This window comes from Molossus molossus, unplaced genomic scaffold, assembly GCF_014108415.1.
Source record: "Molossus molossus isolate mMolMol1 unplaced genomic scaffold, mMolMol1.p scaffold_m16_p_6, whole genome shotgun sequence".
Lineage (NCBI taxonomy): Eukaryota > Metazoa > Chordata > Mammalia > Chiroptera > Molossidae > Molossus > Molossus molossus.
The window spans coordinates 66,006,791-66,031,789 of record NW_023425399.1 but is presented as its reverse complement, the minus strand read 5'-3'; the positions used below and the strand labels follow the sequence as shown (position 1 = coordinate 66,031,789).

The following is a 24,999-nucleotide window of genomic DNA, read 5'->3' as shown; positions in this document are numbered from 1 at the left end:
TACAGCTTTTAAAATAAATCAATTTTTAAGTGAATGCGTAGGTGGGGCTTATTGTCTTATTAGTAGATTACAGTTACATATTGTTCAGTGATAGTAAAACTGTTAAAGAAGATTTTTGTTATGGTGTGAATGTAAATGTCTCAAGGTCAGATATAGAAGGAAAGTAGATAAATCCTGTTGCTAATTTGGGTAGATTAGTTAACATAGGATCTTAATAGCCCTGGCTGGTGTGGCTCAGATGGTTGAACATCCTCCCATGCACTGAGATGTCCCTGGTTCGATTCCTGGTCAAAGCATATGCCTAGGTTGCAGGTTCTATCCCCAGTAGGAGGTATGCAAGAGGCAGCCAATTGATGTTTCTCTCTCTCTTCCCCCCCCCTCTCCTCCCTTCCTCTCTCTCTCAAATCAATTAAAAAAATTTTTTAAAAATAAAATCTTAATAGATGCATAAAAAAGAATAGCTTATGAAGTCATTTGATTCCAATTCCTGTTTTGGAGCTGGAGCTTTTAAACTATCTAATCCAATCTTTAATTAGATATAATTATCTAATTTTAGAAACATCTACTGAAGTGGACTCTGTTATCCACTCTTTAACAGAACTAATGTGTTTCTCTGGTCAGACTACCAGGCTCTCCCGCTGGTTTTCAGTGTGGGACAAAGGGCACCAACCGGAAGCGGCTGTGTTTGTTGCCCTAGTCCTAGAGAAGACAGGTGAGTGGGGAGGCAGTTTGTCTTATGTGCTTACCCTGCAGACAAGTGTTCTGCCTGGGGATTTGTGTGACCTGCATCTGTCCATTTCTTCTGTTCTTTTCCTGTCCTCTGCCTGCTCCTCCCTCAGGTACCTTCTTCGAGAAATTGGCACCTGTGTTAGATTGAACTCTCGAAGCCATGATTGGCCAGTGTAATAACAAGCCACGGTCTACTTCAAGAGACACAAATGGCCTGCTCTTCCCAGAAAAGTGTCCATAATATAGACTGACCTTTCATGTTTAACTTTTAGAATAGTTATCCATACGACCATTTTGTCAATAACTCGTTTGTCTTTCTTTTCTTTTGATAGTTGCTCAGGTCCTTTGTGTTGTCTTTCAGGAGGAAGGAGAAAGGGTGGTTTCGGTTGTTTATTTGAATTTCATTTCCTTTAAATTAGATTAGAATCATTTGCTTCAGGGCATTCTGGGTTCTTCTTAGTTAAGTAGCATCACCTTATATTGTACAATTGTGTTTATAGTTTATTGTTTTAAAATTATTTCACCAGTGTATTTTATAATTGAAGGTAATGTCTACTTTGGCCTCAAAGAGTCTCTTTTAAAATTGTGTGTGTTAAGAAAATCTTCTTAGATGAAATATTGCTTTTTTTGCACAATGTGGGGGAGGGATACGAGTTTCTGTTTGTTCGTTTTAACCTTCACCCCAGGATATTTTTCCATTGATTTTTAGATAGAGTGGGAGAGAGGGAGGGAGAGAGAGAAAAGCATCCATGTGAGAGAGACACATCAGTTGGTTGCCTCCCACATGACCCAACCAGGGCCAGAGATCGAATGGCAACCGAGGCACGTGCCCTTGACCAGAATCGAACCCGAAACTCTTTGGTCCCAGCACTGATGCTCTAACTGCTGAGCCAAACTGGCCAGGGCTGTTTGTTTTTAAGCTTTACCTCAGATTTCAGAAGGTGGTAAGCAAAACCAAGGTCCATGACAGGGCATAGATATCCAGCATGGTGTATAGGAATGGCAGTGTCTTCATGTGCTCATTGTTTGTGAAAATAATTTAACATTTATGTGCTTTGATGATTATTACTAAATGAAGAGAGTTTCTTTAACTTTAAATTTTGTAAATAATAAGGAATGATCATTTAGAAATTGTTTATAAGTTTCACATTCTACAGTTTCATTTTGATGGCCCCTATAGTTCTGCATGTCCTGTCTTTTACAAATTTTGTGAGGGTCTTGTTAAATTCTAACCAAGAGATTCATTGAGTAGCAACTATGATAATCAAAGGCAAGTATAGCAAGATAAGACTTGTGTTTACATTTGAAAATGTAAACAAAAGACTTTATGATCCTAAAGGTGAAAGGAAAAAATTAGATGAAAAAAGAGCACGGTTTAGCTTACCTGAAGCAGAATCTTTACAGATAAGGAATTCTGAAGACAACAGGCATAATAATTCAAGGGTCTGTTAGCCAAAGTTCTGGCAAAATTTTTAGGAAAAAATAACAAAATGGCTTATGAGGTGATCTAGAAGGATCAGCGCCCCTTTGCAATCAGTGGAATGACAGAGTGAAGAACAGATTTACTGGAAGGCCCCCTACTGACCCCAGCTCAGCTGAGTGCACAGTGTGTTTCAAAGCCTGTTTAAAATTCTGGAGATGGTGTTTTGAATGTCTTGCTGACGTAAGTAGACGCTACCTGGAAATTTTCCAAAAGCAGAAGGTGAAAGAAGTTCAGTCAAGATGTGTGGTATTATTATAGTAAACGTGCGGGGAAGCAGTCCTGGGAGACGGCAGGGCCTGGCAGCCTCTGAACCTGCGGTGTGGCCTGGCGATAAGACCGTTCACAGGGAGAGGATTGCCCCAAGAACAGCCACCCCGGGTGCTTATATAAACAGAAGGAAGGAAGGATTGAGAAAACAGAATTGTTTCTTCGTGATAGATAAGCCTGTGGATTATTTAAGGGGGAAAAAGACGATTGAGAGGAGTGTTTGGACAACATAGCGCTGATTAGAGGGCCATTTGTTGCGAGGTGACCTTAGTGATGAATAAATAAATGGTAGGTTTACAAAGCTCAGCTGCCACCACACTCACGGTTTGTAAATGAGCACAGTAAACAAGTCTTGTCTCTGTGAGCTACGACTGAAGTAATTTTCTATTTGTTGGATGTATTTAATTAAGTGAACATAAAGATTTAAATGTTTTTCTTTCTCTTACAAATATAGATATTAAAATGGGAGCCAGGTATGTAAACAATATTTTCTGCTTAGCCATAGACCTAGTTTAGACTTTCCAAGAAACCAACCTAGTACTTCACAAAAATCACATTTCAGTTACTTGTTTTTATTGATTTTTTTTTTTTTTTTTTTTTTAGAGAATTTTTATCATCTTACAAAACTGAAACTCTATACCCATTAAACAACTCCCCGTTCCCTCCCTCAGCTCCTCCTGGCCACCATTCTACTTTCTGTCTCCATAATTTTGACTGGTCGAAGTACTCATACAGTGGAATCATATAGCATTTGTCCCTTAGTGACTGGCTTATTTCACTCAGCATTATATCCTCAAGGTTCATCCTTGTAGCCTGTGTCAGAATTTCCTTCCTTTGTAAGACTGAACAACATTTCACTGTATGTATATAATTTTAGCTATTATTGTTAGTTTTAATATGTTTTTATTGATTTTTTTTTTTTTTTTTAAGAAAGAGAGGAAAAGAGAGAGAGAAAAACATTGATCAGCCTCCTGCTGCACGCCCCCTATTGGAGATCCAGCCTGAAACCTGGGCATGTGCCCTGACTGGGAATCAAACTGGGACCTCTCAGTCCATGGGCCGATTCTCAATCCACTGAGCCACTCCAGCCAGGCCATTTTAGTTACTTGAATACTTAACTACCTGAAACTTCGGAATTGTAGATGTTATCAGAGATACTTCACCCTGTTTTTCTTCTTTTTCCATGATTTGCAGAGCTCATTCCAAACAGTGCTTCCATAAACTTCAGAAGGAATGCTGGAGAAAGGGAGGCAATAGCGACCGCCAGCCCTGCCTACTGAAGGCAGGAGCAGAGCGGAGCCTGACCTGGTGGACGGGCTGTCGGCGCCGGCGCAGGACGTCTGCAGGAACTGTAGGAAGACTCAAGAGGGGTGCCCTTTAGACATATAAGTAAAGTGGAGGCAAAAGATTATTTTTAAATAATAGCATATTAAACATTAATAGTTTGTTATTTCATTCTTTGCCAACTTCAAATTATTTAGGAAGTATGAATCTTCTAGTATATTTTAGTTAAAATACTACGGAATTTATCACTTGATCTATCCCTAGAAGTGGCAGCTCATCTTCGTCCTTCTCCTCCCTCTCCCCACTCCATCCCCCTTGCTGACCCCTACAGTCCCTCTACCTCTTCTTCCTTACAAAAACAAACAAAAAAACACCCTAAAGCATAATCTCTTTTTGCAAAAAGGTAAAGGTAAATCCATGGAAATTCTTCACCAATTAGAGGTTGTAATCCCTTCAAAACTGTTTTCTAATTTATGAAATTGAAGAAATCAGAAAGCGATATTAAATAAACTCATCTTGAACTTTTTCAAGAATTAGTATAATTTCCAAAGAACAGAGGTATCTGAGCTGCCAAAATATCTACCACCAGAAATCTATAAATGTTGGTGGTGATGGCAGGAGTGGAATAATAGAATGTGTGCAGGTATTTCAGGAATACTGTTTCATTAAACTCCATGCAGAAGTGGCTATCCACAGTTTCCCGAGAAGGAAACTGAGGCACAATGAGGGTATGTGTGTTGACCAAGTCAATGCTGCTGATAAGTGGCAGGGCAAGAATGTGGTAGATTGACTCTGGGGCCTGGGCATTTTCTCCCACACTGTGCTGAGTGAATGACAAATTACTTATCTGTCTGTGTTTTTCAGTCTGGAGATAATAGAAAAACTCGCTGAGGTTTTGGTGGAAGTAGCTGCAGGACTTTGAACATTTCAGAGAGGCTGTTTCTCCTCCCTAATGGAACTCCCCTGTTCTCTGTTCTCAGACCATTTTTACTTTCTTTTCTGACCTACTTTCTTGAAGATGGTACCCATTCCTCTTCCCTAGTAATGTGCAAATCTTGTCGCTGTGCTTGTGTGTGTGGGGGGGTGGGGTGGGGTGGGGGCGGGGGGGAACGGGCATTAACTGTTGTGAGAAAAGAAGAGAAAGGAATCACTACCTCTTAGGAACTGTTTGAGAAGTGGTGTATTGCAGAGAATTATTGTATGTTCTTAAACCCTAAGTGGATTCACTAAGCATTTTCAGTAATCTGTTTGCAGTTTTGTTTACTGAAGATTTGGCTTTGGGGTGGTGACTTGACCACTTTGGATTTGTAAACTGGTTCATCTGTCAAAGTCCAGCTCAAATTCCATGCTCCTTTCTCCATAAAGCACTATCTCACCATTTCTCTCAAATTGACTTCTCCAAATTTGTAAAGACTGGGTTATCAGTATCTTTCCATTAATATTTATATACTCCCATACTCAGCAAGATGAGTGTTCTTTTTAAAAGCATTAACTTGTCTCTTTGGCTAGCAAGCAGGCCCCATGGGATACTGATTGCTTCTTTTACCTCAATAACATTCCTCCTCCCCCATAGCTAATACAGAGTTGGCCATTAATATTAGTTGATTTATTTATTCTATTATCCTCCCATTGGTTCTATTTTTGTATCATGAGTGAGTCTATACAGATTGTTCTTTACAAGACAGTTCTTGAAATATTTGAAGATAGTGACCATGCTTCCTCGGAGCCTTCTAAATTTCTCCAGTGCTTTAAACATTTCTTTCACATGTGGCATAACTGTTTGATTGTCTCTTATCCATTCTGCTCTGAATTCAGTCCTGCTTGTCAACATCCTTCCTTAACATGATGCCCGTAGCTGAATTCCAGTTCTGCTGCATTTAGGATATTCATCTCTCCTTTCTGTGTGATATAGTTCCATGCCACTTGCAGTCCAGTTAGTTTTCTTGGCATCCATGTGATGCTGTTGGCTTATACTGGCTTATACTGACTTCCACTTGGCTAACATCTTTTCATCTGCTTCACATGAGCTGTACTCCTGCCAGGAAGCAATCATCCTAGGCATGTGCAGCTGATGTTTCTGAACTTCATCCTCATTCCTCTTGTTTCATCCTGTTCGTTTCAGTCCATTAGTCCTCTCCAGGCAAATTTCTTGATTTTTGGATTATAATTCAAAATAGCCTGTTAGACTAATAAGTAGTCATGTCTGTTCCATCTCCACCAATCAGCATCTTGCATATCAGGTCTTTCTTGAGCTTTAACAGGGAGTACTTTCTTCTTTTTTCATGGACGTGTGAATGTTTCTCCCCAAACCACAGTTGTCACATCTGTAAAATGGAGGTAGAAGTACCTACCTTACAGGGCTACTGTGAGGATTGAACTGATTAGTATGTGTGAAGTGCTTAGAATGGTGCTTGACATATAGTAACCGCTAATAATTGTTTGCTTTATCTATAGGTACTCAGTAAGTGTGAATTTTAATGAAGATTGGAATAATTTATGAACATGATTTTTTTTGAATCCTCAAAACATAGCTATCCAAAGAAACATTTATAAATTCATGGAGACAGAACACTGTAGAGGAACAATATTTTCCCAAGGAGGCATAGTGAGATGGTCTCCAACTAAGGGCCAGACTCACAGACTTGTTGACTCACAGACTTGCAGTCAAATATTAGGTGACATTTTTATAAGCACTGTGCATATTTACTGGTATCAAATAGTGCAGGTAACCTGGCGAAATATGGCTTCCATGTTATGAACTGCATTTATCAGCATTATAATTAAAACACTTAATTGCTCAAAGCCTAATTTTAACTTTCCTGCCCATGAGCTCATGCATTGAACAGCATAACAAAAGAAATTGTAAAAATTTTTTTTTTCTTTTATGAAGCACAGTCTTTATTCCTTTGGGAAAAAACATCATGGTCCTCCAACATAAGAAACTCATGAATTTAATTCTTGGCATTTGCCATGTGGATTAGCAATATTCAGGGCGATAACTCACTGTTCTTTAATATTTATTGATAGTCTACCAAGAATCTTGTGTTGGGCTATGTAGTGTTGAGATGTTATGAAGTATAAGGTAAAATTTCTATACTCTGGTCTACTTGGAGATATGACTCCTAGTAAATAAATAAATAAGGCATATCATATGGAAGTTCTGTACTTAATGAATTACCAAGTCAGTGGTATAGAAAAGTGGGTATTATCAGAACCTCAACAGGACAGTTCTTAATTGCTGCAAATGTATTTCAATTTTCTTTTCACATTCACTTCAAGAATCTCTAGAGACCAAAGACTAGAAGTAACAATAACAATAACATATTTGCACAAAGTGTTTCTTCTTTGAAAATTTGCTCTATACTGCCCTGGCCGGTTTGGCTCAGCGGTTGGAGCGTCGGCCTGCGGTACAGAGAGACCCGGGTTCAGTTCCCGCTAAGGGCACATACCTCGGTTGCAGTTTGTCCCCGGCCCTGGTTGGTCGTGCAGGTGGCAGCCACTCGATGTGTCCCTTCACATCGATGTTTCTCTCTCTCTCTCTTCCTCTCTCTCCCTCCCGCTCTATCTGAACAAAAAATGGAAAAATGTCCTCGGGTGAGGATTAAAAAAAAAAAAAAATTAAAAAAAAAAAAAAAAAGAAAGAAAATTTGCTCTATACTAAATAATAGTGTTATATATACCTGATGATGAGGATTATCATAGATAACACATTCACTTAATACATTCTGGTGATAACCTTACGTTATCTCATTTTTGAGACATGGGAAATCAGTCTCAGAGTGGACACAGGTTATTTCTTAAGTAAGAGGTAAATCTCTGATTTAGTTCCCATTAGTGAACTGAAAAGCCCTTTCTTAACTACTAGAAGATCTTGTTCCCATTGACTCCTAATCAGCAGCCTACTTAAGGTATCCATGATTAGATCGTTATGAACAAACTTTGGAGTGGGGGATAGAGATGAGTTGGAAAAGGTAAGCTAAGGCAGGTTGTAAAGAAACATTTATACAAGCTAATGAGTTTGGAACATCTTATCAACAATTAGGGAAGCCACCCACATCAACTGATTATTAACAAAAGTGGCATTATAAAATTTTTATTTTAGCAACCTAATTCTAAGTGCATATAAAGAGTATTAAAGTGGGAGGAGACAAGATATTGGAGACAAGTTGGGTGGTATAATGCTCTAGATATATCATAAATTTTTACACTGGACATACAACAAAATCATAAAAGGTGGATTTGAGAGAGGGGTCTGAGGTAGACTTGCCTAGATTTGTAGACCTGTCCAATAGGGAGGGCAAAGAAGGGGAGGAGTAACAATGGCAGGGTGTTCAATGATGTCATTCCTGAGGCTGGGAAAAAGGAGTGATTACAGTTCGGAGGGGGCTGAGCTTTAGACATGATGAATTTCAGGTGAAGGAGAACATACTAAAGGCAGTTTGACATCCTGAAGAGTCAGGGCTCAAGAGCAATCAGATCAAAGATTTGTGAACCCTCAGCCTGTAAGTGTAACCATGGCAATAGGTAAGGTCATGGCGATAGGCTGGTGTGTTCCAAGTAGAAGGATATTGAAAGGGGCCAAAGGACTAAACCCAGGAAAGCCACAAATATTGAAAGCATGACCCTTTTAGCAGTGTTCCAGTCTGATGGGTGCAGTAAGAACTCTTGGATTGGACGTAGGTATTTCTGAAGCCTCTGTCAACATGTCCTTTTAAAGTAGCTTCCTTAGTGGCTAAGCCATTAGTTGTTGATTTTTACTAGTATTACTCTCTGAGGATTGACTCCAAACTTGGGAAATGGTTTGCTCTCTGTAAACTGACTAAGGATTGGTATAGTCTCATAAATTATTTGTTAGATATCCCAGCTTTTCTTTAGGACATTTTTCATAAATGCAGATTACATTTTTAGTTTTAAAATAAATTAGTGCAGTGATGAAATTCACATGAAATGATTGACAACCCCTTAATGAGCTCCAGGTTTCTTGTGAAATGTCTTGGAAACTTTATTGGCAGCTTCCTGGGTCCTAATATATGAGTGCTTTAATTCTGTTCTAACACTGTGGTGTTCTCTTTCAGTAACAAGCAGAAGCTTCTCTGAAAATTGGTTGTATTGTTCATTCATAGGCAATGACCACTGTATCAGAGGTAACAGCACTGTATGAGAAGTAACAACACTGCAAGTAGCCTTTGGGAAAGTACCTGACCGAAGGTACTGGGCAGAGTTCTGGCCTGAGATTCTACTGGCTGAGCTCAACTGCTAGATCTTCCTCTTACCAGCTATGGGTCACTGGGCCATTGATTCTGTTCTTTAAGCCTTTGTTTATCTGTAAAATTAATTATGATAGTACAGACAGTGCCTCTCATAGAATTGTTGAGGATTTTCTACAGGTATTTTACCTAATGGACACTAGGGAGCACTGCATGTAATTCCTGAATATTATCGCAAATTGACTACAGTCAATTTCTCTCTTTAATTCTGTTTTAAATAACTTTGTGAGTGCTGTACTCTCTGTGAATGTTTTTAACTGACTTTCCTGAATGTGATATAGTTCCTAGATCTAGTTTCTAGCTAGATGGTACCGTGAGTAATAGATTATCTGATAGTAGGGGATATTGGGCTATCATAGCAGGTCATTCATTGGAAGACTATATTTTTTCAGGGTATCCCTCCCTTCCTCTTACAGAATCACCACTTCACATCTGTAAGCAGAGCGCTGGCCTAACTCTGCAGCTTAAGCAGGGGTCAGAACATCTGAAGCAATCTGCTGATATTCTGGTATGTTCATTTCCTTTGTTCTCCAGATCAGGTCTCAAAGAACACTGTCTGAGTATTAAAGACATTTTCTTCTAATGTCATAACATAGTCATGCAGACATAAGAGCCCAGGCCTTTTCACAGGCTATTATAAAACAATCAGATTAACTTGGGTCTAGGTATTATTGAGGAGTGCACTGTGTCCTGCATATAAAAATCATCCTGCATCATGTTGTTGGGCAAATTTCCTGCAATATTAAATAGATGTAGAAGCTCTGCAAAGGTAAGCAGAACTGTCCTCTTTGGGCTTCTGATCAGGATTGTGGAATTCACATGATAGAAAATGAAAATATTACTGGCAAAATAGTCACTTTCAGGGATTGCATACATTTATCACATTTCCTTTGGTAGGAGAAAAAACTCCTACTTGGTTTTCATAAACTGAATATGAAGACTTTGTTTCTGTAAAATGTGTCTCCATGTTATTTTTATAAGAATTCTGCAATTAAAGTTTCAGTACATAACTCCCAGGGTACTAGTATCACATGATCCCCTAAACAGACATTTTATGAACATCTGCCCTGGTCCTAGGGCAAAGGTCACAGTCAGCAAAGACATCTGCCTAATCTTGTATAGGATTTAAACATCTTCCTCATTATCAAGAAAAGGTGTGTTAGTTAATGGTGAAGCTCCATTTGCCAAGGTGTGCATAGTCCTCTGACCATTCTTTATTGCTTCAGAATGACTCTGGTCTATGTGTGTCTTTCTTACAAATCCCTGGCAGAAATTCAACCATCTTGCTATAAAAGTAAATTGAAGAGAACCCAACACTTCACCGACATTGAACCTATGTGTCCCTAGTTTATGTAAGAGAGATTCTTATGAACTGAAATAGTTTGAAAACCTCAGGGAAATATGAGGACGCGATAAGACATTAGAAAGGAGATGTGAGCAGGAGGCAGGTCCTGCTTGTGAGCAGTGGAGTTGCCCATGACAGTCATCCTGTCATGTGTGTGAACACGGCTCAACTGCACCTTTCACCGCTTGGGCAGGACCAAGGACCTGGAGAGGCCCATGTGCTTCCAGGCAGGGCTGCCAATCCTTGAGCATGGACTGGACGTATAAGATCATCCCATCTCTAAATCTGACCTCAGTTAAGACCAAGGTCAAGGCCAGATGGCCAATCACAATCAGCTTTTTCATCCTTTGTAGAAGCCAGACCACAGGGCTGCTGTTTCTGGATAGAATTTGAGCTTAACTAAATATTCACATATAACATTTAAGCAACAGAGGCTGAAACACATGATTTCACAGTCACAGAATATATATTTATTTCTGGCAATACATTTGTATTCTAACTCTAAAATCCCACTCTGATAGACAGCAGAAAAACTTAATCTAGTCACAGCCACAGTCAGTTGGCGTCATCTAGTTTAGCGCTCTCTAAACTGCTCTTGGTTATAAATCAGGAATATTCAGGATCTTCCCCTTCATCCCTCCCCTTGTACTCCGTGTTGTTGCTTTAAGCCAGGGCCTCTACAGAGGCAGTCAGAGGACCTGTGTTCTGGACTCAGCCTCCCCTCCCCTGACTTTGCCCTGAACTGACACCCTGGGATCCTGGGATGTAATGTGAATCTGTAGGCATGGACATGACTCCCACTTGACTCCCTGTTATGAGCTACCCACTGAGCACCCTCTGCCATCAGGACCCTTATCTCTAGCCAGGAGAGTCTGTCAAACTGAGAACCAATCAATCTGCCTTTTTAACTTTCTCTTATAGCTGAAGCCAGCACCCCTTAGGCAATGCAGGGAATGCCTGACCCCATCTGCCTTAGCCCACCAAGCTCATCTCTACCTGTTATCGGAGGGATGCCCTCGATGTCCTCACCTGTTGCTGGTGGAAGTGGAACTTGTGGGGTGCTATGGGAATTATAACTTCCTGAGGCCCCCACGGGAGGATGAGGTATCGTGGAAAGCTTTACTGATGAGGTAACATTAAGGGAGTTCCCCTCCAAGGTCCCATCTCCCTTTATCCTGCCATGGAAAAAGTCCCCTTTTGTCTTCAGCAGGGCTAAGATCAAAGTCACTGCCCAGGGTCTTTGCTTCATATTAAAGCACAGTTCAGCATCTGACTATCTTAGCTTGTGTTCCCAGCTGCAATCCATAGTGTGTGGGGTCTGCTGGCCATGGGCCATGTAACTTCTAGGGCCACATAGCAGGCCAGCACAGGTCCCAGAACAAGTGAGTGCAAGGGCAAGCAAATGAGAGGAACAAGAGAGTGAGAACTCTGTTTCTGGGTTATAACCAGGAGCTCAACCAACACTTCAGGGTTTCACGTGCTTGCAGTGGCTCCATTTCCTACCCAATGCTCTTTGTTCCAAGTTAGACTGACAGGTAAGTACCTTTCCTACATCACCCCAACTTCACTGTGCATGTGCCCATCTTCCCCTTTGTTGGACCCCTTCCCACAGCGATTTGCAGGGAATGGGCTAGTGGTTCCTTAGGGAGTGGAAAGCTGCAGCTTCCTGGTGAAGCTGTCCAGATGATCATGCCATGCTTATATTGTCTGGACTCCCCTTTGCTTTCTTCCTATTGTTAATATTAATAACTAGCTAATTATGACAGTAACATACCCATTCTTCTTCTTCTCTTTTAATCCTTACCAAGGATATTTTTCCATTTATCTTCAGATAGAGTGGGAGGTGGGGGGAGAGAGAGAGAGAAAGAAAGAGAGAGACATCTATGTGAGAGAGACACATTGATTGGTTGCCTCCCGCACAACCCCGACCAGGGCCTGGGACTGAACCACAACACAGGTACCTGCCCCTGACTGGAATTGAACCCACAGCTCTTTGGTCCACAGGCTGATGCTCTAACCACTTAGCAACCAGCCAGAGCAACCCATTTTTCTTGTCCCTGTGACATGGGATGTCTCTGTAGTAGCGTCTCTTAGTAATTAAAGAAGAGAAGCAGGAATCAAGCCTCCTCCTAGATACTTTCAAAATTCTTTGGGAAACCTATAAGGACCCAAGTCCTGGCCGACGCACTAAGGCCTTATTCTAGGGGTGGGATACTGAGCTTATGGCCTCCAGCAGTTTATGATGCTCTTTCTTTCTGTCAAGGTTTCTTCCTTCTTCAGTTTGGAGTGGGGTGGTAAAAAATAAATTAATTAAGACTTGTTCTGCCAGTTTATATTTCTTTTCCAAACTAATTTCTCTCTCATTTGAGCTACAACCAAGAATTTAGAATCTTTGTTTGCTGTTTTTTTATTTTTAGTTTAGTTTTGTTTTCTCTTGACAATTCCCCTGGAACAAGTGAGGAACTGGCCACACTGCATCTGTCTCTTGGAGTATGGGCTTAAAGAAGGGGCCTGGAGGTAGCGAAGAGGAGACACCTCAGTCAACATTATATCATGACATCCTGGCAAAGGACACCCAAATCTACTCATCAATCAGAGTCCAGATTGGGTTCTCACGCCCTTGAGGTTTCAGACATTTGGGCTGCCCTCTGCACCTGGGGAGGACTGCTGTGCGGGGCACTGTCCCCAGTGTGACTGATGAGGAGCATGGTGCGTCCCTGAGATGGGAGATGGCACCGCTTCTTCGAGTAAAAGACACTGGTGTTTAATGTGTTGAAAATCCAAATATGAGTATTTTGCTCCTTCCATTTTTTAATATTTTCCCAAGAGCCTTGATTAGAATTCTAATGAGGAATCCATTTATTTGTGTGTGCGTGCACAAACACACACACACAACTAAAATCATGTTTCTCTAGCAAACTTCTGGTTGGATTTTTTTTTTTTAGGAGCAAACTATTTAGTCATGGTGGTTACTGTTTCTAATTTTCCTTGGGTCTGCTTTCATCTCCAAATCTTGGAAATCCACCAGTGATACTGTATCTAAATTCAAAAGAGGAGTCCAAAGGTTTTAGGCAGAGTGAAGGCTGGTTTTCTTGCCTGTCCCCAGCCTGCCAGTCCCGTTTCTCCAAGAGAACACTATAGGGGCCACTCTATTCTTAACTTACTGAGCTAGTCTTTTAATGGTTTACCAGTACTTCTTTGATGCCTTTGCCTCAGGCATTCAGCTTGTTTTTCTTTTATCCTTAAACCTGCCCCTAGTAACAAGCCCCTTGAGGTTCTTTTCTTCCTAAAGACTGCCTGCAGAAATAGAACAGACTCATTGCAGTCTTTTTCTGTAGCCCCCACAGACAAGTTCAGACTTCTTGTTTTAAGAGTAGTTACTTTTATCTACAGGAAATTATAAATTGCCAAATTGGCCCAAAGTTCTTGTATTGGATAGCTCCCTGTGTCCTTCAATCCACTCTCATTCTATCCCACTGTTCTGTGCTCTGTACAGCTGTCGGGAGCTCATCAACAGGCCCTCTTGGCCCTCTAGGTCCCAGTTGGGTCTGGCCAAAGACAGGCACAGGACCTGCTGGAAAGTAGGAAGGGAGTGAGACTGGGTTATTCTCCCTCCCTTCCCAGGAAGTGCCTATGTTCCTTTACTCCAGAAACCCAAGAGCTCTTTTCATGACCCCATTCTGCTGTTCCTGTTCTAGCTTTAAAATTCCTTGGTTCTGGTAACCTCTTCTGCCTTTTGCCACTTTTGGTCTAGGGATGGTTATAGCTCATCCTCCTAGTTGCTAGGTTAAGGTCCTTCATTTTATTCTTGCTGGTGTCCTCTAATGCTTCTCACATCACAGTGAAGTCTCCTCAATGACCTTGTTTGAGTTTGCTATCTACGTCTTCCCAGGACCCCAGTGGAATGCACACAGTTCCAGATTCTTGTGCACAGGTCCCAGGGCTGCCTTGCTTCTTGAGCTGTGTGTAAGCTGTGGATCAGCCATATATGTAACTCTGGGAGCTTTGTTAGAAGTGCAAACTCTTAGGTTCTGCCCCAGACTTCCTGAATCAGAAGCTGCATTTTAACAAGATTTCCAGATGATGTGAATGCACCTTAAAGATTGGGAAACCCTGCTCTAGAGATAAGCTTCCTTCTCAGGGAGTGAGTGACCAGTAACCCTGTTGTGTTGAAGATTGCCCCTCTGAATGTCATCTCTCATTTATGAGGAAAGCTCACAACTACACACATCCCTGCCCTCAAATGGATTTATTTAGTGAAGGAATGAAGACATGTTCATGTTACCAGTACCCCAATTGTTTTGTTGAGTGCATCTGCCTGTGCACACTGGCCCAAAGAAATGCACGAGCAGAATTAGTATAGAAAGAAAAATAGTTTAATATTGAATTGGGCAATATGGAGATGGGAGCTCATGCTAAAACCCAACTCCCCAGTGGCCTGTAGGTTTTATATAGGGTAAAATCATAAGACACCGTGGGTAAAGGGTTTGGTGTCCTGCTGAGAGCTGATTGGTCAGAGGTGAAGTCGGGGTAATAAATCATTTCTTCAGGTCTAGAGGGCAGTTCAGGTCTCTTCATCTGTCTGCTCAAATGGGAAAGTAGCAGGTGTCATTTCATCTTAGGGCTCAGGAACTGAAACATAACTTAGGTGAAGATGTTTTCTTTAGCTTGTCAGAGGTCTGGACCATGTGACTATTAGTCAGGTCCAGGCTACTCTCTTCTGCCTCAGGGGTTGCTGATTATCCTGGGGAAAGGCTAGGTGACTGAGGAGTAGCGGAATTGAGGTAGGTGGGGAGAGTGGGAGTGGGAGCCAGAGCCAGAGCCAGATGGAAACAAAGGCCAATTATCACAATTAAAGTTACTTTGCTTGATGAATGTGAGGAAGTCCCTCTGTAAAGTCCTGTAAAAGGAGTGTTTTCTCATTTCAGTCACATTTGGAAATCTTGAGTAAAGATATCTGATGGTAATCCTCTGTCCTCAAACTTCATCATAATGTCACATTTGACAAATAGCAGTAACTCCCCCAGGAACATCTAACAGTCTGTGGTGTCAGAGTTGTTGAGTTGTTTGTATTGTGGCAGATACTGAACAGTCAGAGCCCTTAATAAATTAAGAAGCTGATTTTTTCCAAGAGGAAATTCATGGAAAAAACAATCAACTGATTACCTCATAAGATGTCCTTGGAATTAATTTCAGTGCCTATTAAAAAATCTAAATTCCCCTTTATAAAGGTTCTCATAGGAGTTCCTAATTAGGTCCCCATCATATGTTCCTTGTAAGCAACACTCCCATTCAAGTCTCGACATAATTCATTTAAATGAAATAACACAGATTTTAAATTACCCAAGCAAAATGAGAGGACAATTTTTTTTATACCACTATGAATTTTTTAAAACAAATGTTGGCTTAGGGCTATGAATATTGATTTATTCATCCATCCATTCATTCATCATTCAAGAGAACCAGATGCATCACTCAAAATGGATTCTTTAAAAATATTTTTTTTAATTTTTATTAATTTTTTTAGAGAGAAAGGAAGGAAAGAGAGCTAGAAACATCCATGTGAGAGAGAGAAACATTGATTGGCTGCCTCCTGCATGCCCACTACTGGGGATTGAGCCTGCAACCCAGGCATGTGCCCTGATCGGGAATCGAATCAGGACCTCTCAGTCCATGGGGCAATGCTCCATCCACTGAGCCACACCGGCTGGGCTCAAAATGTGTTCTTTACCCACAGTTTTGCTGCCTTTTCCTGGCACTAGAACTGAGTGATAGAGAAAATATATCTTCATCATTCTAGGTTCTTGAGCACCAGTTCTTTCTTCGTTGGCCCAGATGATACCTTCAACCAGCCCTGTTGCTCCCTCCTCTCTGCTTCCTCTGCTTGTACGCGGCAAGAACTTGGATTAACTTCTCTGAATACTAACAGTTGATGCCCTGATTGTGACTCTGTTATTCTTACACCCCTGTTATGTCAGAATCCTTACTCTATGGGAAGTGTCTGAACCAGCCAGCTGGTCCTGGGAATTCCAAAATAAGCAGACAGAGTTGAGAAACCGAGAAAGGAACATTATTGTGTCTGTAATCTATAAATGACCTTCTGTGCACGTGTGAGCACTAGCCTAAGATGGGTATCTGCTACTACCACTACCCAGCAGAGGTTATGAAATCAATTTACTAGGTCATTACTAGTGTTTAAAAAGGTGGAATCAAAGAGGAAATACATCACAGCACATCACGCACAATGAGACTCGTGAAACTTGTGTTTGTTGCTTGTATGATATGTGTGTGTATTGGACTGAGATGTAAATCATATTTCTTGATATGGTTGAGCTTAAATATTTTTTGAAAATACTCCTGTAGGAGATACACAGCGCTTGAAATAAGAAGTTTCATTGGGGGTGGGGGTGGAATTGGAAGTAAGGCACTTCTCTTTAAATACAGCAGAAAGAGTCAATTAAAGAAAACAGCATTTTGAGGTCAAGTGACCAAGATAATAATATCTAGAGTTGTTATTTTGTACCAGCCAAATTGCACTATTAGCCACCATTGGTCACAAGTTTATGTATTATAAATTTCCCAATTTTATTTTCTTTTCTCCTTTTTTATTTTTTAGTGAAGAATTTTTGGAAAAGTATGCTGTCATGTATACTTAAAGAGAAATTTAAGAGGATTTTCCTAACTATGCCAGTCTAAAAGGGGCAAGTGTATACCCAAGTCAGGATACATTGTCGACAATGAGAGTAAAGACTAAGAACCCAAAGGAGAAAAGAAGCCCTCAGGAAAGGAGGGGCGGCACCGGTGTCCCCACGGTTATTTCACTGTGACCTTCTCAGCAGTACCTGCCCCCCAGGATACTGTCTTAGGACAGCTGACCACCAAGTTCTCTCCGTTCTTTGAAGTCATTATCACTATTAAGTGAATCTCTGAAAAATGATATAAGACTATACCATTTAAATTTTGATTAAAAGGATTAAAACAAATTCCTCCCACAGCAAGAACTGCTATTCACAGCTATTAAAATTTTGCTATGGGGGAAAAAAATCCCTAAAATAGCAAATTTTCATTTTACATTTTCAGTTCATTTATTTTTTTTTATTCTCCAGGCTTTTCTCTTTGACCTAAAAATATCAAAATGTTCCAATATAACCATTTATTCAGATTTAAATTTTGTGTTGAAAATATATTTTCAAAACAGGGAAAAAAAGCAACTAAAACAAAAGCCAGCATCCTTGGAGTAAAGAAAGTTATTTAAACTACACTGTGTTATTTGCCTTTCTTTGACAGTAAGAATAGATCATTTGCCCTCACTTTTTAAGAATGAGATTAACAATGAAGATAATCATGAAGAGACACATTTTCTTCTAGGGAATGGTCCTCAATTGGGGAAAACTGTTTTCATGGTCTCAATAGTGGGAGCTTTAAAAAAAAGCTGATGTCGGCTCCACCCCCTGGGATTCTGATACAGTTGACTGAGAACATGGCCCAGGCACTGAGATTTTTAAAATTTGTAATGTGCAATCAAAATAGTAATACCTTGAATATGGATCTTGTGTCTTGGCTTCCCACAGGTATTTCCATGGATGTTTTACTTCTCAAAAACAGTTTTAAGCAAAGTTGTGATTTTGTACTAAAAGTGTTAGGCACAACATCAGCTTTGATTCTCAGAAGTCCTGAGCAAAAGGATATGATCATTATAATGCTCTCTCTATACCCACTAACAAATTCCTCTTCAGAAGTGCATACTGTGTACCGGTGTCATCCACTATTGGGTGTTATATTTAGCTTTTATTTTTTGTTAAATATAATTTGAATTTTTGTTAAAAACAAAGACATTTTGCTAAGAATTCTTAGTCATTTCTTTAAACATGTCATTTTTATTAAACGTTTAAGAGTTTGGAAATGGAGCCCATGACTCCATTTTCAGGGTGAAAAGTATTAGGCACACAACTCTCAAAGACTTCTGTATTTTAAACACATAGGCATAAGAGATTGTTTTCCACGTAAAAATTTAATTCACCTTTTTAAATGATCTCCAGCAGTTATTAATCACTGCTTAATCCAACTGTCATTTCCTCTGTAACTTGAGTCGTTCTGCTTCTTTCACTGCGTTTTGGTCTTTCTGCCTTCTGTGTAGTCAGCAACTGCAGCTGGGCTTCAGGTTCTCCGCACCAGGTGGGTGGGCGTCTGAGGTGCTTGCTGATTTTCTTCCTACAGATTTTGGCTATATGCATTCATTTGGTCACTCATCAAATACTTTCTGAGTGCCTGCTGTGTGCCAGGTTTGTAATAGGGGTTGGGATACAAAGATTACTAACACACAGCATTTTCCCAGGAAGAGGAATTCTTGTGGCCATTTCTCTTAGACGAGGAGATAATCGGGAGAAGATCCACAGGAATGTTTGGGAGGAGAGAGTAGGTGGCTCCTATCTCTGTCAGCAAATGCTTCAGAGAGCTGATGGTGTTTGGATCGAATCTTAAAGATAAATATGTTACTTGACCTGGCAGCAAAGGGGGAAAGGATATTCCTGTCAAAGAAAACAGCCTTGCAGAAAATGCCACAGTGCATGGCTTGTTCAAGCAAAGGTGGCACTGTGTCTTTGTCAGTGAGGCAGTGCAGGGGCCGAGGCTGACAAACCAAAATTGGGAGAGAAGTCATCCGACCTTTTCACATGTTTGCTCCTTGACCTTTGCATAGTAGGGAGCCAGGAGAAAGGGAACTCCATGAACAGATACACACTAAAAAATTTATCTAATTGCAGTATGGAGGATGGACTAAAGGGAAAAGAGACAGGAAGCAAGGAAAATGAATTAAGAGACTGAACTGTGGTATAGGCACTATTGACAAGATTTGAAAATGACTTAAAATAATTATTTATAGGAAAACCATGAGCACTGTGGGAAATCTGGAAAATAAAAACATACTAGGAAGAAAATACAGATCATCCATAATTCTTTCACCAGAGATAGCCACCATTTAATGATTCATTCCAGTCATTTCCCCCTGCGCATTTCATATGCGTAAGATGTTTTTTGTTTTTTTTTTTAGTTTTCTTCTTTTTTTTGGTTACAGATGTTTCTCCTTTTTTACCCCATTGACACACTCCTCCCCATCCCCCCTGCCCTGTCCCTGGCTTTGTTGTTCGTGTCCATTGGTTATGCATATATGCATATAAGTTCTGTGGTTTATCTCTTCCCTCCCCTCATCACCCCCTCTTCTGAGGGTTGTCAGTCTGTACCTTACTTCCACATCTCTGGGTCTACCCTATTCCTCAGACTGTTATGTTCATTATATTCCACCAATGAGTGAGATCATGTGGTATTTGTCTTTTTCTGCTTGGCTTGTTCACTTAGGATAACACTTTCCAGGTCCCTCCATGTCGTCTCAAAGGATAAGAGATCTTTCTTTCTTACAGCTGCATAGTACTCCATTGTGTATATGTACCACAGCTTTTTTATTCATTCATCTACTGATGGACATTTGGGTTGTTTCCAGACCTTAGCTATTGTAAATAGTGCTGCTATGAACATAGGGGTACATATATTCTTTCTGATTGGTGTTTCATGCTTCTTAGGATATATACCTAGCAGTGGGATCACTGGGTCAAATGGCAGTTCAATTTTTAATTTTTTGAGGTAACACCATAGTGTTTAGATCCTGATTTTTTTAATTAAAAAAATGTTTTTCTTTATTGATTTTAGAGAGAGGGGAAGTGTAAGGGAGAGAGAAATAGAAACATCGATGAGAGAGAACATCGATTGGCTGCCTCCTGCATGCCCCCTGCTGGGGATCAGGCCCACAACCTGGGCATGTGTCCTGACCAGGAATTGAACTGGTAACCACTTGGTGCATTGGTCAGTGCTCAACCACTGAGCCACACTGGCCAGATGAGATCCTGGTGTTTTTTATTTGACACTATGAAAAGTATTTCTTTAATAAAGACACTCCATGAGCAAATTTTTTTTAATCCTCGCCTGAGGACATTTTTTCATATTTTGTTCAGATAGAGTGGGAGGGAGAGAGAGAGAGAGAAACATCGGCGTGAAAGGGACACATCAAGTGGTTGCCACCCACATGTCCCAACCAGGGCCGGGGACAAACTGCAACCGAGGTACGTGCCCTTAGCAGAAACTGAACCCAGGTCTCTCTGGACCGCAGGCTGATGCTCCAACCACTGAGCCAAACTGGCCAAGAAGAGCAAATTTTTTTTATATATCTTTATTGTTGAAAGTATTATAGATGTTCCTCCCCATTGACATCCCCCGCTCCACTCTCCACCCCCCCACCCCAAACTTGTCCCCTGGTTATACGTATACACATATAAGTTCTTTGATTTATTTTCTTCCCACTCCCCAACCCCCTTCCCTCTGAGATTAGTCAGTCTATTGCCTACTTCCATGTCTCTGGATCTATTTTGTTCAACAGCTTATTGTATTCGTTATAGTCCACAAATAAGTGAGATCATGTGATACTTGTCTTTCTCTGACTGGCTTATTTTGCTTAGCATAATAATGCTCTCCAGGTCCCTCCATGTCATCTCAAAGGATAAGAGAGCTCTCTTTCTTTTTTATCCTCAACCAAGGACATGTTTCCATTTTTTGTTCAGATAGAGTGGGAGGGAGAGAGAGAGAGAGAGAAACATCGACGTGAAAGGGACACATCAAGTGGCTGCCACCCGCATGACCCAACCAGGGCCGGGGACAAACTGCAACCAAGGTACGTGCCCTTAGTGGGAACCGAACCCGGGTCTCTTGGAACTACAGGCCAACGCTCTAACCGCTGAGCCAAATCGGCCAGGGCAAGATCTGTCTTTCTTACAGCTGCATAATATTCCATTGTGTACATGTACCACAGCTTTTTTATCTACTCATTTATTGATGAACAAAGGGCTGTTTCCAGATCTTAGCTAATGTAAATAGTGCTGCTGTGAACACAGTGGTGCATCAATTCTTCCTGATTGGTGTTTCAGGCTTCTTAGGGTATATTCCAAGAAGTGGGATCACTGGGTCAAACTGTAGTTCCATTTTTTAATTTTTTTGAGAAAACACCATATTGCTTTCCATAGTGGCTGCACCAGTCTGCTCTCCCCCCAGCAGGGAACTAGAGTCCCCTTTTCTCCACATCCTCACCAGCACTTATTGTTTGGAGATTTTTTGATGGCAGCCGTTCTGGCAGGTGTGAGGTGATATTTCATAGTTGTTTTAATTTCCATGAATGGGGATGCTGCCGATGGAGACCGGTCCACGGGAGCTTCACTGCAATATTGCTGCACATGACCTGAATTTCCAGAATGGTAAAGACAAACAAAACAGTGTACAGTTTTCTCAACATACATTATAATTGTGTTGCTGAAAAACTCTGTGTATAAAAGAAAAACTTTCTGTTAAGTGTAAAACTGAATCAGGCTCTAGGTTCTGACAATTATAAACAGGTCTTGCACCTGCGGTGAATGTCCACCAGGGTATTTGAAAGTCAGGTGTGACACAGGACAATTCTTTCTTGGCGCAGGACTGTCCACTGCAGTGTAGGACTCTTGGCATTCCTGGCCCTGCCAGTTAAATACCAGCAAGGCCCCTATTTGTTCCAACAATCAAGCTCTCCCACAGCATTCCAGAGCACTCCCTGTAGAGTGACACAGTCCAAGAGAGAAGCATGGGTTCTCAGCGTTAAATGCCCCTCCTTTGCGTTCTTTAGGCTTTAGAGCTCAGGCTAAGAAGCAGAGAGGGAGGAACAATAGTGTAGTAACTGTAACCTTTGTAGAACTCTGTGTTTCTCCCTCCCTGATCTGATGATGGAGTTCCTCCACAGTTTTTACATAAATTGCTGCAATCCCTTCCTTCTTCTTTCAACTATACATTCTTAGGTTAATTCATTAGATACACAAATGTTGCAGGTCCCCCTAGCAATGGCTCTAATCTAGCCAGTTTCCAGCCTATTTATAGACAAAATCTGTTCCTTACATCTGCTTCCAGGCTGATGTTCAAAATTACCGGGTTCAAACTTCTATTTTAAACATTAAGCAGAACATAAAGAGGATCGTGAAAGAAACACCTTAGTTAGTCTGGGTGGTTTGTGTGGCATTTATTCTCATCATTTGGATACAAAAGCTTTCCATATTTCTTCCCAAAAGACCATCCTAGTTTAAGTCACGTGAGCTTGAGCCAGTTAGTTTACACCTGGAGCTACCATTCCTTCCCAATTAAAATAGTTGTGAGACATGATAAATGTGAAATCTAAAATGCTAAATATATAAAATGCTAAAATATAAGTTCTATAGTTTTTATGGATTGTAATTAACACAGAAGACCTTGGCATGTAAGAGTAGGTAAGATTTTCTTATACTCAAAATAAAGACAAATGAGGAAAGTTGTTCCTCCAATATTTCATATATATATATATATATATATATATATATCACTTCATGTTTATTTTTTCCTTTTCTTTCTGTCTTCCCACATGCAAAGGAAATGATCAAATTTGGGGTAGATAGAAATGGTCTGGAAGAAAATTAAATTTGAAGCTCCAGAGGTTATGTTCTGAGTGAAAAAATAAGTAATTGCAGATGATTTTCAGAAAACTTTTTAAATACCCTTTTATACTCTCCCTCCTTCCCCATCTCAATTCCATGTGAAGCCATATTGTGAATTGTAGAACACAATTTGTGTTTCTTGGCAGTGACATTTAAAAGATGATAGGATGGTTTGTTTTCAACAGTGAATGATGTATATTGGCTTCCAAATGAGGATTTGATTTAGACTTGTCATTTGTTTAGGGAGACCCATGAAGGTTAAGGGCAGTCAAGAAGAATATCAGAGAATATAATGCACAATATGAATGGAAAATTTTACACCCAAACTCATTCATGAATATGGGAGTGTGTTGGATTACTTTCTCAAGGCTCTGTTAGATCATTCGTGTAGTGGATATGAAGGGGAGAGAGAGATTATATTTTGTAATTTGTGTACAATGATAAAAGTAATATTAAATCTTTATTCATTTCTAGTTAGGAAACATAAAAATATTATATAAACACTGCTAAGCTCTTTTTCCACTTAGTGTTCAATAATATTTCTCTTTTAGAAGAGTGTACATGATATGCAATTCTAGATGTATGGTGTTGTAAAACAGATACACAGAAAATTGTGCTTAAAGTAGCTGCCAAATTTGTTCTATCTTTTCTACAGCACATGATGGACAGTCTTCTCCCAACTTCCTCTGATCCTCCCCACAAACTCAGTTTCATAATAGACTAGCAAGTTTTGTTCAAATCTATTTTCCTGCATAATGCTGTAAGTAAATTGCAATGGTTTTTGATGAATGTTTTATCCTGACTTCAGAAATATTAAAGAAATTGTCGCTTTTTAAAATCAGCTCATTGACCTTTGGCATGTAATAGGAAAATGGAGCACAGTCCTGTGAATTGCACAGGGGTCTTGGAACTGACCAGTCGCTGCAGGAGAAACTTGATCCTTTCCCTGGCTGTTGACATCGTGTTGCTGTTCTGTGCCTCACAGGATGTAGCTGTGCTCCAGTAATGTAGTTTTAGAGTGCATTGTCTTGCTTAACTTGTGATATAAAAATTTCATAGAGGTTTTCAGTTTTTCTTGTGCATTGTTTACATTCACTAAAGGGTCTAAAGCCTTATTTCAAATCCTGCTTTTTATTCAAAGATCTTGGACTTTGGAATATTAAAATCACATGACCAACTTAATTGTTCAATTACAGTTTTCCTAGATTCGTGAAGGAAGATTAAATACATTTAAACTTTATGGAGAAATCAACTAAAACACTGAAATTTTATTTTCACAGATTGCCATTAGAGTATTTTCCTGCACATTTGTTTTATTAAAGGCTAAATTTTCTAAGTCCAGAAGGAGAACTCAGATCATTGTCCTCTCTAGATGAGAAACCGTTATACAAAGGTTCAGACACAGAGTATGAAAATAGCACAGGCAAGTTTTGAATGAGCCTCCCATTCTTCCTGTGGTCCAGCAAGGAAAAGTCAAGTCTAAGAGCTTCTTAGTGCTCTAGAGGGGCACAGCCTGTGGTCCTGTAGGGAAACGAGGAGCATGTTGTTGTCACTGTGGCTCCTCAGGAAACAGTCTGTTCCTTTAATGGACAAGGGAGAGGCTTTCTCCAGACCTGTCAGGCAGGCACACAGCAAATGCTCCTGCACCTCTTCTTTCTCTAGGGGCCAGGACAGCAAACTTCCTGTGTGAGGCCGGGGAAGTCCTTCCTGCTGTGCCGCATGAGCTCTGTCTGTTCAGCTCTGCCTCCACAGCAGGAATGTGCCATAGCCTGCACTTACACAAGTGGAAGTGGCTCAGGGTCGGTGTAGCTGGCGCTCTGGCAGACTGGATTTGTCCACATGTCGTAGTTCACTGACGCCAGGTCCAGGGCATGTGCCACCTTCTTACTGGGCTAGCTTGGATTAGCCCAGCCCTTACGGTGAAAGGAGGCATCTGGGGGCCTAGTTCCCATTCACAAAAACGGCGACCAGATATTTAGAGGTTGGACCTCCCTAAGCACTTGTGATATCCAGGTCACTGTCTGAGACATCCCAAGGAAAGTTTGAAAACATGTAGACAAGGAACAGTTATACTATTACATTTCCTGTGTAACA

The 24,999-nt window shown here is 40.5% G+C and overlaps 1 protein-coding gene and 1 pseudogene across 5 annotated transcripts in view; one reads left to right on the top strand and one right to left on the bottom strand.

Moving 5' to 3' along the window:
• LOC118618373 overlaps positions 1 to 24,746 on the bottom strand; it is a 32,247-nt pseudogene extending 7,501 nt beyond the window's left edge.
• ARHGAP28 (Rho GTPase activating protein 28) overlaps positions 1 to 24,999 on the top strand; it is a 211,291-nt gene that overhangs the window by 58,137 nt on the left and 128,155 nt on the right. Inside the window, exons 1-2 of one of the 5 annotated variants that reach the window (XM_036245607.1) lie at positions 8,875 to 8,971; positions 9,447 to 9,538. The exons of 3 other annotated variants lie outside the window; for them this stretch is intronic. The gene's annotated coding sequence lies outside the window, so the exon portion shown is untranslated. Of the gene's footprint in view, positions 1 to 8,874; positions 8,972 to 9,446; positions 9,539 to 24,999 lie in introns of those variants that run through there. One more of the 5 variants, XM_036245608.1, reaches the window with a different exon arrangement.